Genomic DNA, 17339 nt, shown 5'->3' on the forward strand with positions numbered 1-17339 from the left:
GCGTGTTCTTTGCCAAAAAACAATGGAACACTTTTATTACGAAAAATCGTACGAATTGGCTAAGGTTTCCACAAGCCAGCCTGATTTTGTGACGCGAAAAAAAATTCCTACTTAAATGTATTACATTTATAAAGGATAGAAAATACATAATTTATTTCATTGCAAACGATGACAGAATCATTTCGGTTTTTTACAAATGATATATTTTTTAAAGTTACATACGTAATGTTGAACGTATTTATATTATATATATGCGTGCAGCGCTTCTTTTATTTATTTTTTATTTGAGCGCTCTCTTAAAAATCCCAAACGGACGTTGGGAAAAAAGTTTTACTCTTGGCAAGTCTTAGTTTTTTTTCCTAAGCTACAAAAACGAAAACGACGGCCCCGCAAGTGCCGCGACACGACCCGCGGCGGATAAAAAAAACTGAGTTATCGTATCCATCCCTCCCGTTTGTGGACTCCGCAGTTATTAAACCCACATTTTACGTCCGGAGACTCGAACCCTTGAAGCGCTGCCAAGATGTAGCGGAGGACATTGTTCCAGGGGGCCACTCGCTTTGAATGCCAAAACCGCCTGCTTGCGATAGTGGGACGGCGGGGGGGCGCACGGTGTGTGTTTTGAGGGAGTAGGAATATATATAATCGCAAAGGCGAAAACACGTCGGCTCGCCGAGTTATTTCAAGGCCCAAGATTCCTGGGTCCGCGGTCACTTACAGAGGTCCCGTCAACATTACAGACTGGCACAAATTCGGTCCAGATGGCGGGCAAACGGCGCGGGCAATTGCACCCGCCCCCCCCCCCCAACAAAAAAAATACCCTCCGCCGCAATTACACCAACTTACGCACCGCAGCTGAAGGTCAGAAGCCATTACAGTCGCTTCCACTTGCGGTGGCTGGGTTGTTTTTTAAGCCGCTAATGATTTTAGACGCTTAAACTGAACGCACATGTTGTGGTTAGGAGGCTTGCTTAGAAGACCCGCCGGACACACACTTCTTCGTTGATTTACTTGGCACTGTTGTCGTCCATTACGAGTTGGGATGGTCTTTCGCATTCGTCCGTAAATTATTTTGCAAAGTTACTCATTTCATTTTTTGCTCTTCACAGGGATGGTCACAGGGTCTCTCATAACCACTCACGAGTCGATATCCACCGATAGATTACACGATACCGTGTGCGTAATAATAATTGTGTATATATATGTACAATTTTGAATACTTGCGCAGCCGAGCTTATTTAGCCGAAATCTTATTGCGACCATCTCTTGTTGTTAAAACATTTAAAAACAAATCGCATCGCTAGATGGGAAAAAAATGTGCGGGTCGTGTCGCGGCAAACCGCGGTAAATTGGCAGCCGCATTGAAAGCAGTAACGAGTTTCGCTTCTAAGTCGCATAATTGGCGGCGATAAAAATAAAACCGATCGCTCTCGCGGGCCACGGGCAAGTTTCCGTTGCCACTCGGGTGAGGCTTCGATCTCCCCCCCCCCTCCCCAATTAATTAGCCGTAGCCACTTTGCGTCAATTAATTCCCGCTCGCGTCTCCGCAAATCAGCCCGCTTTGAAAACGGCGTCCGGACCGCCGCAAGCTGGCGAGGATGCGGCCTAGGAGGGAGGCGGCCGCTCCACCTGACGTCTTGACCCGGCTCTGTTGGGCTGAACATCCGTACGTACCCGGTGCTGCGTGCGGATGTGCATAGATAGGCGCCTGTTTCACACGGAGCGATGTTTGCTTTCGTACTCATTTGCAGTCGTTAATTGCTTCCACCGGTGACAGCTAATGAATCTTCTTGGTTCTTTCGGTAAAGTCACGTAGAAGGGAAATAATAAAATAATAATAATAAAACATTCTAAAATACGATTCTCATGACGTATTATGTTTTATTTTAATTATTTTATTATTTCCCTTTTACGTGACTTTACCGAAAGAACCAAGAAGATGAATCCCTGCAGTCACGAAAGCTTCAAATCGAAAAAAAAGCTAATGAATCTTTCAAGATCGAGTTAAGTAAATGATTAAAACACTCAGCGCGGTCATCAATAACATTGCGCGGCCAAAAAAGAAAAAGATAGTAATATGCAATGATAGAGAGTGAATATGTGTTGGATCTTGCACTATACACCACGGGGCCTATAAGATTTAAAACTATGTTTTCTGATGAACAATTTGCAAATCGGCATGTGAATAATTCAAACTATTTGTAGCTATTTAGCAACAAACCCTTCAATAGTCAAACATGTAAAATACATAAGCTTACCCGTATTAAAATGTTAAAGAAACGTTTCTGGTACATTGCATTATGGGTAACCCTGTTGCAATGCACTCTCTGATTATCTACGTAACACAACATCATCGTTCGCTATATGCACACGAGGGGGTATGTTGAAGGCTGCGTGTCTCGTTTGCAAGCGGAGGCCCAATATAACGGGCAATTTAAACATAATATACAATGGGTCAAGGTAATCAGGCGCAAGGGCCCGGAGTGCAGAGTTCAATTAAAATCGATCAGGGACACGCGCGGACGAAAAGACAAACCCCGCAAAGCGCGACGGGAGAAAATGCACGAGCGCAGACGACGGCGCGACAAAAATGTAAAAAGAAAACAACAAAACAACGCGCGATAGTTCTCGCCCCCGACCACGAAACGGACTTCCGCCGTAGGGGATCGCCGCGCAGGGCCACTGGCAGCCGGCGGCGCAAAGTTTGGGGAGCGGGCGCGTGGCCAGTGACGCACGCGACACGACTCGGCGTAGCATTCTCTAAGGGAACCCGACCGCCCCCCCCCCCCCACCACCACCACCTCACCTTCAGACGCCTTTCATCTCCACGCCTCTGGCGATGCCAACGCTTCGTACGTCAACGGACAAAATCGAAAACGGCACCTTTGCTAATTATTTTATTTTTTCGCAAAAGACCTCCTCCCCTCTCACTCACAAGAAAAGTGCTTTCATGTGGCTGTAATTAAAATACTCTAGACGCCTGCCCGAGGCTGGCCTGCGTTAATGTGAGGATAATTTTAAAGTCAGGGTCAGACCACAACTTGGGAGAGCTCTGCTTAGAGGGTGAGGGGGGGAGAGAGAAAAAACTCGGCCTCATTTCTCACTCAATGTCAAAACCACCTCGCCCACCCCCTCGCCATCACGCCGCCCCTTAAAACGGCGGCACCACCACACTTCAAGAACTTTCAAACGATGGGGGGGGGGAGGCCCAACTTAGTTACAGAAGCGGCGGATGCCTGCGTGGGAGAACGATGCCTGGTGCGGTAAAAATCATCGCCACTGGGGAGACAAAGGCGGCCGGGCGTGGTGCTGGCCACCCACCCCCTCGTGTGCCGTGCCGGCCTTCATACGTGCTCGCTAACGGTACTTGCCCCAACAGTCTGTTAAGGCTACACGGGGGATCTTTGTCTTTGCGTGCGTATAAAACACATTTCTCTCCGCCGCTAAATTGTTAACTGCCTCGATTAACCCCGTCGATGCGTTCGCGCGCTCTGCCCGCGACGGCGCATCGTACGACGTTACCGTTTTGACTCCGAGCAAACGCTGCCGCACGCATTTAAATCACGGGGACGCGCGCCGCGCAAACCGCAATCATCGCCGGGGCCGCTCAGTCGCCGCGAGCCGGCGGGATGGCGCCGGCGGCATCCCGCCGCGTGCCGACAGGGCCCGCGTGGCGTCTCGTCCAAAGAGCCGCTGGGGTCCGCGCTGAATCTCGCGTGGCAAATTGTAGCGTTCCGAGCGCCGGTGGGAGTGGGGGGTGGCGGGTCGGGGCGGAGGGAGCGTCTGTCGAGCTGGCACGAGAGCCACGCTTTTGAGCAGATGTTGAGGAAACTCAACTCCTGGTTAGAGACCACCTCTCGCCGCCGCCGCCGCCGCGCAAGACGGCGGCGATGCCGCGGCCGACGGCGACGACGACGGGTCCCGAGCGCGGGGGCTCGCTTCCAATTACTCGACGATAATTGCGGCTGCTGTTGCCGTTAGCCTTGGCGCTGCCGCTTTGTCTCTCAGGAGTGGATTGCTGCAAAAATGTGATTTGCTCGCCGAGCGGCGAGAGAAATCAAACGCATTCGCAGCGGCTGCGTTGGTAGCAGAGCACGAGCACCGCATTCGAGATTTACAACTGCCTGATGATAGAAACATATATTCTTGGTTCTTTCGGTAAAGTCACGCAGAAGGGAAATAATAAAATAATAAAAATAAAACTATTAAATTCTCACGACGTTTCGATTGCAACACAAGCAATCGTCATCAGGTGTGAAAACCACAGCAGGAATTTTTTTGAAACGTCGTGAAAATTTTATTGTTTTATTTTTATTCTTTTATTATTTCCCTTCGACGTGACTTTACCGAAAGAGCCAAGAATATGAATCCCTGCAGTCACGAAAGCTTTACATCGATGATATTCTGCAGGTTCTAGCGTCTGAGCGGTGGTGAAACGGCATGCTCGTACACTCAATTTCATTTCGCATCATTCGCGGGTCAATTCCACTGCTGGATGAAGGCCGCCTCGTGACGTTCACGTTCGCGGGGGTACGTCGGACCAAACCTCAGTGCGGGGGTTGGTGAGGTGGGGGGGGTGGGGGGAACCTGGGATGTTTGCCGTGACGAGGAGTCGAACTCGGGTCTGCCGGGTTCATCGCACAGCGCGCTAACCACGGCACCACCGCTCCCCGCACACACACGTACGTGTTTTTGTATGCTTTGCAAAGTACCGCATTGTATCTGTGACTCTTCTTCAGAGTCTGGCTCAGGGCCAAATTGTGCAGTGATAGCTTCCAGCATCGTAGGGATGGTAAAAGTACAAAGGCAAAGGTCTCCCATATAGCCTTTAACACAATCTTGGGGCAAGTGCTGTCGGCGAACACCTACGAAGGTCGCCATGGCATCTGATGGGATAGGCGGACAGCACCACGCCTGCCTGGCCGCCTTTGTCTCCCTCGTGTGTGCGATGTGCACACATTGAAACAGGCACTCATTTGAGGCCGAGTCGGCCTAAGGGAGGCCCAAGACTGGATCATGAGCAGGATTCGAACTCGATCACTGGGTTTGTGCGTAGTTTGCTAACACACTGCACCACCGCTCCCCACTAAGACTACAACAGACACACCATTTAAATAGTTAAAGCCGTACAGTAATCTCGCTCTGAAAGAGGGCCATTGCTTAAAACGTCAGCCAAGTGCTTTTATCTGCCGGAAGGCAGTGTAGCCGAGGAAGGTGGAGTTTAGACAAGAGGACACATGCCATGAGTGGGCGAGCTTGGCACGGCTCGTGCGTGGCGGGTCTGGTGCGTGGCACGGCGTGTGTGTGGGTGGCACGGTGCGTGCGTGGGCGCGTGCGTCTGCACGGCCGGTTGCCAACCAGGACGAGGCACCGGTGAAGTCGCGGGGTTCGTTGAAGAGTCGACGCAAAGCGACGGCTGGAGATGCGTTTGCAGCGCTGTGCCGCTTCAGCATCACAAGTAGATGACTGTACAGAGTAAATTACAAATAGCATTGCGTATACAGTAACAAGAAATGTCTGTTATGATGAGCGGAGGGGGAGTTTCATTTCGACATTTACAGATTTGAGTTCAAAATTCCCAAGCGCTGAGATGTTTTAAGCCAGTTGCTTTTCCCAGTGACTTGAATGGGAATAAGAATACCGGTACCAAAGTAATTGCTGGGAAAAATGTCTGGGGTGACGGAGCTGAGATTTTAGGTCATTTTTGTTTTTTATACCCAGACAAAAAGCTCCCTTGTTTTGTTTATTCGTGATCGCCGTTGCTACAGACCAGCATGACACGCTACTGCGTCTGCGTTGCTCCGTATCGTCTCCGAACCTTCGCTGTCAACCCTTCGCACGTAGTCGGTGTTTTTTTGCATTCAGACACTTCGTGCGACACGATATCACGATGTGTGGTTCACACGCCGCGGGCCTTGAAAGGACTACATTCTTGCCGATGAATCGCGCAGCGCGGTGGACAAATGGGCGTTGGACAGCGTCGCAGAATCCATGCATATGCATTATTTTCCTGCCTTGTTCGTTTATGTAGATTTTTTTAAATTATATTCTTTTTTTTTCTGTGTTATTCGTATCGCACAATGAAGGGGGTTGGCACGAGGCCAGCGTCGCGCGTTTGCTTGGATCCCTCGTGGTGGTTGTGGTGGTAGGATCGCTCAGCGGTAGGGCGGGCGGCTAGCAATTGGAGGGTTCAGGGGTCAACTCCTGGATTGGGGCGGCGGGGGCGGTGGGGGTGGCGGGGGCGGTGGGGGCGGTGGGGGCGATGAAATGAGCGCCGCTGCACCGGGAAGTCGGCAGCGGTCGCCCGAGGTCAACTCGCGCCCCCGCCGCCGCCATCGGAACGTGGTCAGTGACACCGCCGGGAGATGAGCTCTGCTGCTGCGTGGGTACCGCCCGTGCTCTCCGATGACGTTTTCGGGTGAGGGCCGTTGCGACGTTTCGGCTCGTTGTCCTGACGTCTCGCCCCACGTGCCGGCAGCGTCTTCAACGTTGATTTTCCCACGAGAATATCACCCCCCGCCATAGGAATATGGAACTACCACCACTGGCTCGGTGCTGCAAATGGGCAGGTGGTGGGGGGGGGAGCGTGAGCACCGACGCCTCAGTGGCTCATTGATTTTGGGGAGGGGGGTTAAGGATTATCGCGGTCGGCCGAGACTTCTTCCGAGCCAAACTGCAATCAAAACGCAACGGGCACCGTCGCTCGCAGCTCGCGCCAGCTCGTTCACAATCACAATAGTTGCTTGTGCTGGAGGAATCCGATGAGCCTTGATGCTCTTTCATCACAGATGTCCAGTAGGGGTAACAACGTTACAACCGCAAACAACACTTCAAAACGATAGGAGTGCAAAGCACAAGAAATCACCAAAACAGATACAAGTGAAACTAAACCATCCCCATCCTACCAGGCGAAGCCCACCGAGGTATTCACTTATTTTTCAGAAGCGACCCTGGCCACAAATGCCAGCTCAACAAAGTGGCACCATCATTTGGTCATTTATAGCAGCCAAAATAATGTAAATAATCCGCATGTGGAGGTATAAACCGGAGGATCCCGGAAAACAAATCCACGCGACCACGGGGAGAACACGCAAACTCCAAATATGTAGGAGGCGTCAGGGCCGGGATCGAACCCACGACCTCCTGTACACCAGGTGAGGGAGTTAACATCTCCTAGCCACCGTGATGATGATGAGAGAGAGACACGCAAACTCCAAATATACAGCAGGTGTGAGGGTCGGGATCGAACCCACGACCTCCTGTACACCAGGCGAGGTAGTTAACATCTCCTAGCCACCGTGATGATGATGAGAGAGAGACACAAACTCCAAATATGCAGGAGGCATCAGGGTCGGGATCGAACCCCCGGCCTCCTGCGTACCAGGCGAGGGAGTTAACATCTGACCCACCATGGCGAGGTCGCTGTCAGATTCCTCACCCAATGCCGCTGGCTTCTCAAACTCAGGTGGGGTGTGGGGGGAGGATCAATCATCGCGGCTGGCACCGGACCGGGGCGGCAGCGTCACCGTACGCCAGCACCGCCACCCCCCAGGTAATGGTGAGAATTCAAATCCTGGAGGTAAAAAAAAAAAAGAATCCCCGAACGGCCCCCTAATCGCGACAACGCGCTCCGTGCACGCAAATTTTTGAGCGCATGGGGCGAGAGAATGCGTGCGTCTGAAGCAACCGATCTGAAATCGATGAGTTTTAGTGCAGTCGTTGACTTTTACCCAGCGTGACCCCGGCGGGGAGCGGGGATAGAGTAGAATTCAGCGCATCGTATATCACGTGAGCATATCGCGTGATTGAAAAAACAAACAAGAAATATGACGGCGGGTAATTTTTTAAGGATTGCTAATTAGTGTCCCAGAGAGTATGAAAATCATTGATGAGATCCTAAGTAAAAACGCATTATTTGAATTATTCTTCTGAAATGTATACTGTTATTGATTTTCGTGATTTACGCGTTCATAAATATTGCAATTTTTGTTGTTGTTAGAACGATAAGTCGTGAAACATACAAGTCTGTGCTCTGCAGTTGCCCGAGTGAGAAGTGGGTGGGTGAAGGCCACCTCGTGACGTGTTGGTCGTTAGTCCAGACGATGCACGCACCTGTTCATACGCTAAACTTCTTTCGCACTGCACGTAGCCAACCATGCTCATCGGAGGTGCGGGGGAAGGACAACAAACGATTGGTCTCTATGTGTGGCTATGGGTCTCTGTGGGAGTCTATGGGTCTCTGTGTGTGTCTATAGCTCTCTGTGTGAGTCTATGGATCTCTGTGAGTCTATGGGTCTCTGTGTGAGTCTATGGGTCTCTGTGTGAGTCTATGGGTCTCTGTGTGAGTCTATGGGTCTCTGTGTGAGTCTATGAGTCTCTATGTGCGTCTATGGGTCTCTGTGGGAGTGTATGGGTCTCTGTGTGTGGCTATGGGTCTCTGTGTGAGTCTATGGGTCTCTGTGTGAGTCTATAGGTCTCTGTGCGAGCCTATGGGTCTCTGTGCGAGTCTATGGGTCTCTGTGTGAGTCTATGGGTCTCTGTGTGAGTCTATGGGTCTCTGTGTGAGTCTATAGGTCTCTGTGCGAGCCTATGTGTCTCTGTGTGAGTCTATGGGTCTGTGTGTGAGTCTATGTGTCTCTGTGTGAGTCTGTGGGTCTCTGTGTGAGTCCATAGGTCTCTGTGTAAGTCTATGTGTCTCTGTGTGAGTCTATGGCTCTCTGTGTGAGTTTATGGGTCTCTGTGTGAGTCTATAGCTCTCTGTGTGAGTCTATGGGTCTCTGTGTGAGTCTATGGGTGTCTGTGAGTCTATGGGTCTCTGTGTGGGTCTATGGGTCTGTGTGTGAGTCTATGGGTCTCTGTGCGAGCCTATTGGTCTCTGTGTGAGTCTATGGGTCTCTGTGTGAATCTATGGGTCTCTGTGTGAGTCTATGGGTCTCTGTGCGCGTCTATGGGTCTCTGTGCGCGTCTATGGGTCTCTGTGCGAGTCTATGGGTCTCTGTGCGAGTCTATGGGTCTCTGTGCGAGTCTATGTGTCTCTGTGTGAGTCTATGGGTCTGTGTGTGAGTCTATGTGTCTCTGTGTGAGTCTGTGGGTCTCTGTGTGAGTCTGTGGGTCTCTGTGTGAGTCTATGGATCTCTGTGTGAGTCTATGGATCTCTGTGTGAGTCCATGGGTCTCTGTGCGAGTCTATGGGTCTCCGTGCGAGTATATAGGTCTATTTGTGAGTCTATGGGTCTCTGTGTGAGTCTATGGGTCACTATGTGAGTCCATGGTCGGTGTGTGAGTCTATGGGTCTCCGTGCGAGTATATAGGTCTATTTGTGAGTCTATGGGTCTCTGTGTGAGTCTATGGCCCTCTGTGTGAGTTTATGGGTCTCTGTGTGAGTCTATAGCTCTCTGTGTGAGTCTATGGGTCTCTGTGTGAGTTTATGGGTCTCTGTGTGAGTCTATGGGTCTCTGTCAGAGTCTATGGGTCTCTGTGTTAGTCTATGGGTCTCTGTGTGAGTCCATGAGTCTGTGTGTGAGTTCATAGGTCTCTGTGTAAGTATATGTGTCTCTGTGAGTCTATAGGTCTCTGTGTGAGTTTAAGGGTCTCTGTGTGAGTCTATGGGTCTCTGTGAGTCTATGGGTCTCTGTGTGAGTCTATGGGTCTCTCTGTGAGTCTATGGGTCTCTGTGAGTCTATGGATCTCTGTGTGAGTCTATGGGTGTCTGTGAGTCTATGGGTCTCTGTGTGGGTCTACGGGTCTGTGTGTGAGTCTATGGGTCTCTGTGCGAGCCTATTGGTCTCTGTGTGAGTCTATGGGTCTCTGTGTGAATCTATGGGTCTCTGTGTGAGTCTATGGGTCTCTGTACGCAACTATGGGTCTCTGTGCGCGTCTATGGGTCTCTGTGCGAGTCTATGGGTCTCTGTGTGAGTCTATGGGTCTCTATGTGAGTCTATGGGTCTCTATGTGAGTGAGTCTATGGGTCTCTGTGTGAGTCTATGGGTCTCTGTGCGAGTCTACGGGTCTGTGTGTGAGTCTATGTGTCTCTGTGTGAGTCTATGGGTTTCTGTGTGAGTCCATGGGTCTTTGTGTGAGTCTATGGGTCTCTGTGTGAGTCTATGGGTCTCTGTGTGAGTCTGGATCTCTGTGTGAGTCTATGGGTCTCTGTGTGAGTCTATGGGTCTCTGTGTGAGTGCTATGGGCCTCTGTGCGAGTCTACGGGTCTGTGTGTGAGTCTATGTGTCTCTGTGTGAGTCTATGGGTTTCTGTGTGAGTCTATGGGTCTCTGTGTGAGTCTGGGTCTCTGTGCGAGTCTATGGGTCTCTATGTGTGAGTCTATGTGGGGTGAAGTACACCGTTTCCACATTTCGTTCCGCCGTTCCTCATGCCGTGACTCATCACAGTTGCCGAGCACAGGGCCCAAAGGCTCAACAACGCTGAGTGGCCAGGAACAAACGGCGACTGTTGAGACCTGCAGCGTGGCGAGTGGGTGATTCAGTGAGCGAGTGAGAGGGTGGGTGAGCGAGGGTGGGTGGGTGAGCGAGGGTGGGTGGGTGAGTGAGTGAGAGGATGAGTGTGTTGCTGAGACCTGCAGTGTGGCGAGTGGGTGATTCAGTGAGCGAGCGAGCGAGAGGGTGGGTGAGCGAGGGTGGGTGGGTGAGCGAGGGTGGGTGGGTGAGTGAGTGAGAGGGTGAGTGTGTTGCTGAGACCTGCAGTGTGGCGAGTGGGTGATTCAGTGAGCGAGCGAGCGAGAGGGTGGGTGAGCGAGGGTGGGTGGGTGAGCGAGAGTGGGTGGGTGAGTGAGTGAGAGGGTGAGTGTGTTGCTGAGACCTGCAGTGTGGCGAGTGGGTGATTCAGTGGGTGATTAAGTGAGCGAGCGAGAGGGTGAGTGGGTGAGCGAGGGTGGGTGGGTGAGTGATAGGATGAGTCTGTTGCTGAGACCTGCAGTATGGCGAGTGGGTGATTCAGTGAGCGAGCGAGCGAGAGGGTGGGTGAGCGAGGGTGAGCGGGTGGGTGGTTGAGAGGGTGAGTGAGAGGGTGGGTGAGCGAGGGTGGGTGGGTGAGTGAGTTAGTGAGAGGGTGAGTGTGTTGCTGAGACCTGCAGCGTGGCGAGTGGGTGATTAAGTGAGCGAGCGAGTGAGAGGGTGGGTGGTTGAGAGGGTGGTTGAGAGGGTGAGTGAGAGGGTGAATGAGAGGGTGAGTGAGAGGGTGAGTGAGAGGGTGAGTCTGTTGCTGAGACCTGCAGTGTGGCGAGTGGGTGATTAAGTGAGCGAGCGAGTGAGAGGGTGGGTGGTTGAGAGGGTGGTTGAGAGGGTGAGAGGGTGAATGAGAGGGTGAGTGAGAGGGTGAGTGAGAGGGTGAGTCTGTTGCTGAGACCTGCAGTGTGGCGAGTGGGTGATTAAGTGAGCGAGCGAGCGAGAGGGTGGGTGGTTGAGAGGGTGAGTGAAAGGGTGAGTCTGTTGCTGAGACCTGCAGTGTGGTGGCGGCGGCTGAACACAACGTGGACGCGACGAAACCGTCCTCAGCGTGGCCGGAGGAGTTCGCAAGAAGTAAATGTTAACCGTGGCAGTGGTGGTAGCAATAGAAGAGTGATAAGCAGGCGGCTGACTGCCGGTCAGCGAGCAAGCGAATCGGTGAGCGCTGGATCACTAATCGCCCTGACCGCCATTACATTGAATCCTGTCAAGTGCGGCGAAGGCACGGAGTGAGCGCCCCGCCCGAGACGCGACGACAAGCGTTGCGCCGTCATAATTGTTCCGAGTTACAGAAGGCCTCTTCGATGCCCCCCCCTCCTCCTCCTCCTCGTCCTTAGCCGGATGAGTAACACAGCCGTTTCACGACGCGACAGTAACACGGAGCCACGGGCAGCGATGGAAAGAGAGGAATAACAAGACGAAAATCAAACGCAGCAGCAGCAGCACAGTCTCCAGGTCCTTTCATTACGCGTTACGTTGGAGGGGCACGACAGGATGGGCACAGCTTGAGCTAGCAAAGCAATGTTTTGCATTATTATGCCGCTTCCTCCGTGCAATATTGGTATCTGCTGGTTTCCCTTATTGCTCCATTTCAATCCGTGACATCTCCCATCGCCAATTTTGGTCAGGCCCGTCGGTTTATCCTCTGAAGCGTCTGGTCTCATTTACAATTTACTCTTAAAACGAGGTCAGTCGCTCCCGATGACACGATGTAGTTTCTCCCTCTCAACCCTTACCCCAACTCGACGGCCCCCGCACCACCGCAGAGCGGTGCGCAGGTTCAATACCGCGGGGTTCGAATGCGTACCGAGTCAAAGACAATGCGGTGCTTAAGATGCGCAAGTGAAAATAGATTGTATCAGAGGTGAAGGGGTGGCTCAGAGGTCAAAACCCTTACGGCTGGCACTGCCGACAGCCCGCTGTTGTTCAAATCCGGATAAACACCGTCGATTCAACTGCATTCTCGAGTGCGGATGATCGCATCTCAGCCAGGTACAACGATGACTGTCCCAACTGGAAACTACCGTGTTCAAATTTGATATTTTTCCTTTAGAAAAATAATATGTAGGAGGACAACAGAGCATGGACAATCGTTGCAAGACGTTCATCCAATTGCTGCTAAATTTAGCTGCGAGAATTGCTCTTCAACTCACGGTGGAGCCGAAATAATCATAATTGGCGCCAAGTTAAACGCTTGTACGCCACGTGACAGTTTAATTAGTTTCCACGCCTAGAGAGGTGGTGGCGGTCACGGTGGTGGAGCGTACTAACGACACAAATACGGTCACATAATTACATGGCCTAAAAAACCAATTAAACTTATTTTGAATCGCAGCATTTCACTGTCAATCTTGCGGGCAAAAATACGCACGGATCTTAGCAAATCACTTCCGTAAGATGCCATCACAGGGTTCATGGGTTGTATAGGTTTCTGTGAAATAATGCAAAAGTTAAACCCCCGGAATAAATGGACACACAGATGGACGTAACATTCCCAGCGCGTTGTAAATAAGAAGCAAATTGGGCTGCTTAAACAAATGGGGGGGGGGGGGGGGGGGACCCATTTAAATTGTATCGCTCTTCTTCTCAATATCGACTGGGCGCATTCACTGCACGTCGATATGTACGCAAAACCACGACCGCTGGGACAACAGGCAGGAGAAGTCAACACGTTCGTCAATAGCACTTGCCGGCACGCGAAAGAAATAGCACGCGTAGTATGACAAGCGGCGTTGTTTTGCCAATGGCCCTCCTTTCTTCGGAGCACATCAATGACAAAGGTCCATTACCCTAAACATTGCCTATTTTTTATTTTATTTTAAGGCCACGCAGTTGTCGCTGACGGGCGTGTTGAGAGCCTTTCTGTTCACAGGGCTTGCGCGCCGCTGCCAATGCAGCAGCAGAAGTAGCAGCATCGTGAAATAATTTGTTTCATCTTGAGAAAAAAAAAGAAGCTTGCGCACTTGTGTTTAGTTTGCAGTGGGCCATGACTTATGGAGCGCCGCATCTGCACGCTAACCGCAGGCCCCCGCACGATGCGATTGTTTAGCCGAAGCAGGAATTGGCAAGTGGACAGTCATCGCCGTTTGTTGTTCTGCTGAGATACATCAAAACGTGGCCGAGTAAAGCATTTCTTGACTCAAACTAAATGGCGAATGTTCCACGCGTATCCGTTAAGGTACAATCGAGGGTTAACAGGAAATCAATCTTCTTTATTTATCAAAATGAGACCACCCTGAAATACGAGACAGAGAGAGAAAGAAAAAATAAATACTATTTAGAATTACAGAAAATAATAACAATCTGCGGAAAATGTCATTATAAAAAATCCTAAAGAAAAATACACAACATTTCTGCCTGCGATTGGGGCCGTGCAAGGTAAACAATTTCACAGCGGGAAACCCGAGGCACGGAGGACAGACCGGGTCCACACGAGCGGGAGGGAAGTGATGCAAAAATACCCCCTGCCGAAATTGATGTCGTGCTCGTCAGATAATTCTTGCTGTTTGCGACGGCGTGCGTGACGCGCCTCAAATTGGGAACCTGGAATGAAACGGGGGGGGGAAGGGCCCCGCCGTACAGCACGGCTCTCCATCGCCGCCGCAATCGCCGTCGCAATCGCCGTCGGCCTTCATCTCTCCACTGCTGGACGAAGGCCTTCCCCCAAGCTCGTCGTCACTGGCGGGTCTCGTGATGCAAGCGTTCCCACCTTGCTCCCGCACCACGTGGCTAATTTCTACGCAGCTCCATCTCCGCGGGCGACGTTACCACCTTTGGCTGCCCCCCCCCCCCGTCCGTAGTCTGGGCCACAAAGTCCTCCAGCCCTCCTCGCGTCGTTTCCTGCCCGAGCCCACGCGCTGCTCGAACTCGCATCGCGCTCGCTCACCCACGAGTCGCTTCTCACCCGTCGCTCGGGGTCACGGTGAGCGTGCGCCTCTCCTCTCGAGGTAGCCGCTTGACGTATTTTAATTGAAAATTCTTATCCGGTGCCGATCCGTCACGCTGCCCCTAAACAACATCTTTTCACGGGGAGACGATATTGCTTTTGTTGGCAGGAATGCCACAGTGCAGGGAAACGTACTCATATCCGCTGTCCTGTTATCCGCAATTCCAATTATTCGTGGCCCCAGGTGCTCTTAATTTTCCCAATGTGTTCTTGCGTATGATGGCAATACAATGTGTTCTTGCGTATGATGGCACTACAATGTGTTCTTGCGTATGATGGCAATACAATGTGTTCTTGCGTATGATGGCAATACAATGTGTTCTTGCGTATGATGGCAATACAATGTGTTCAGGAGCGAGATGCCAATCTGGAGATCTCGTGCTGCTGGCCACGATGAGTAGGGACTCGGCAGAGAGTTTGTGTCGTGTCGCTGTTCCTCATCCTCCTCCTCCTCCGTTGAATCAGCGCAGAAAGCAGTGGTGTGCCACATGCATGGCCACAATCACACGACCGTTGTGTGTGTTTCATTCATCTCGATGTGTGTTTATGTATCCCTGCGAGTCTTTTAGCATTCTCTAGGAGTCTATGCATCTCGATGAGTCTCCATGTAATTCTGGATTCTGTACTGGCTTGATATGTGGTCCACGGTGTGGCTTTAATGGCCACAATCCCACTCCCGTGGCTTGCGTCTTTAATTTCACATTTTACGAAGGAGCTGAGCGCATCGGCCTGCCGCTTACATTCCGATGCGGTCGATAGATACGCACCACCAGCACCTTCGAGGAACGTCAACGCCAGGAGGTGTCGGAAGTTTGGGGTCTCAAACGAGACGTTTTGTTCTGGACGTTCAAATTGTTCCACTCTGTCTCGCCAGCTTTCTTTCAATCATCTGAGCGTCTCGCGCACCCCACGCTCGTTTCAAAGGGCGTGGGGCCACCTTTGTCACGCGGCCGGGAGATAGCAGGCAAAGCCGGGGACGTTGGCCAAAGGGGGCCAAGAGGAATAACGGAGCGGCAGCCAAGGATCGGATAGAACGCGTCCCACCCCGCCCGAGTGTGCATTCTGCAAAAAGTACCGTGGATTCGGGGTTAAACTTTCCTGCGTTAATGAGGCCATCTTTTTTAGAATTAATACTTCATCAAATGATCGCGACCGAGGTCGCTGCGACACAGCGACACTACGATAGACCGCACGGCATAAGATCGGTCCCTTCAGCGACATATCACGATGTCACAATTACCGCTGTCACCACTAGTTGCATTTTCACGGAGGCATTTTATTTCCTGACAAAAAATTTCACCGAGATTTATGTTGTAAATAAATATATTTTACTCATTAAATTAGTTACTTGCAAAACACATCATTTATTTTTTTGAATTCACATTATGTAATGGCAGTTATATATATATATTTTGGTGGATTAATTTAATTATCTCCTTGTAACTAACAGTTTGTGCATTCGTCTTGAACAGAGGCAAAACTAAATCATTAAAACTGTACCAGGTAAGGCCCACTGAGCTATGCAGCTCTTCTTCAGAAGCGACCGATTGCAATGATCACAGATACGCATGGCGGGCTTACGTCGAATGATCTGCGGTTATTTATCCAAAGTGTACTGGAAGTAAAGACAAATTACGGAAAGCTGAAATTGCAATATCAGAGGGGGGGGGGAGGATGAAACAATTTATACGCTGCTGCTGCTGCTGCTGCTGCCACTGCTGCTGCTACTGCTGCTGCTGCCACGGCCGCTATTGCAGCGGCGGGAAGCGGCTTTCCGTTGTCAACAAAGCACAGTTGACAACAACAAAAATAACGCGCACATTTGTCAATATGACTTTGGCCTTAAAATTTAAATATATATACAATAGACGGCGCTTCGGGCAATGTGCTATGAAGAAGAGAGCCGCTGCGCTGAAGCGTTGCCCCACCCCCCCCTTTGTACATTTCCCTTCTGAGGCCGCACACACAAGCGGCGGCGGCTGCTGGCGAGTGCGTTACGTGTCTTCTGCAGATAACGGAGCTGCGCATCGTTGGCCCCGCTTCGCTCCATCGCTCAATTTTTCTTCCGATATTACATTTTTTACGACCCCCCCCCCCCCTCCAAAAATGATTAAAGCGCAGTTAATTGCCTTACCAAGTTAAATGTCTTGCCTAGGCCGAATTAATCATGAAATGGTAATTGCTAAATTAATCATCGGCAGGCAATTCTCGCTTTCAACGGCGTTATCCAGACCGCGTTACGGGTTCCCTTCGCGCAGGGCCAGCGGAGGCACGGGATACCAATCGGGGCACGGGGCAAGAAGGTAACAACAACAAACAGTGACACAAACACGACAGTAATGCAGAGTACAGGAGAGATAAACAAATGACACAAACACATACAACAACCAAACCAACCCCATCCTAACCAGGCAAAGTCCACGGAGGCATCAACTGAATTGTTCAGAAGCGACCCTGGCCACAAATGGACAGCTCAACAAAGGGGCACCATCATTTGGGCATTCATAGTAGCAAAATAATCTGAGTCCAAACGCACGCGACCACGAGGCGAGAGACACGCAAAACGCCCGCTCGGGGTTCCACTGCACGCCGTGGCGAGGAGGCACGCCGCGCAGAAGTTACGTGACGGGGACAGCCCAAGGTGGAGACAGAACATTTGCAGTCGGATTTCACAAAGAGAAGGCAAAAAATCCATCCAACGGCAATGGACTAAAAAAAACGCGCGTGAAAAAAAAAATGTGTACAATTAAAATGTCTCGCGCGTAATCTCCTGAAAAAAGCTAAATAATAGAGAATAAAAACAGATGCTTTTTTCCGACATCATAAATAACCTCGGGAGAGGGGGGGGGGGACAAACACCCCCCCCCCAACCCCGCATACCCCCCCACTTTGGCACCCAAGCGACCAAAGATTACGCGCCATATTTTCTTCCAC

Source organism: Lethenteron reissneri, chromosome 60, assembly GCF_015708825.2.
Source record: "Lethenteron reissneri isolate LAM-NWPU_2019-01 chromosome 60, ASM1570882v1, whole genome shotgun sequence".
Lineage (NCBI taxonomy): Eukaryota > Metazoa > Chordata > Hyperoartia > Petromyzontiformes > Petromyzontidae > Lethenteron > Lethenteron reissneri.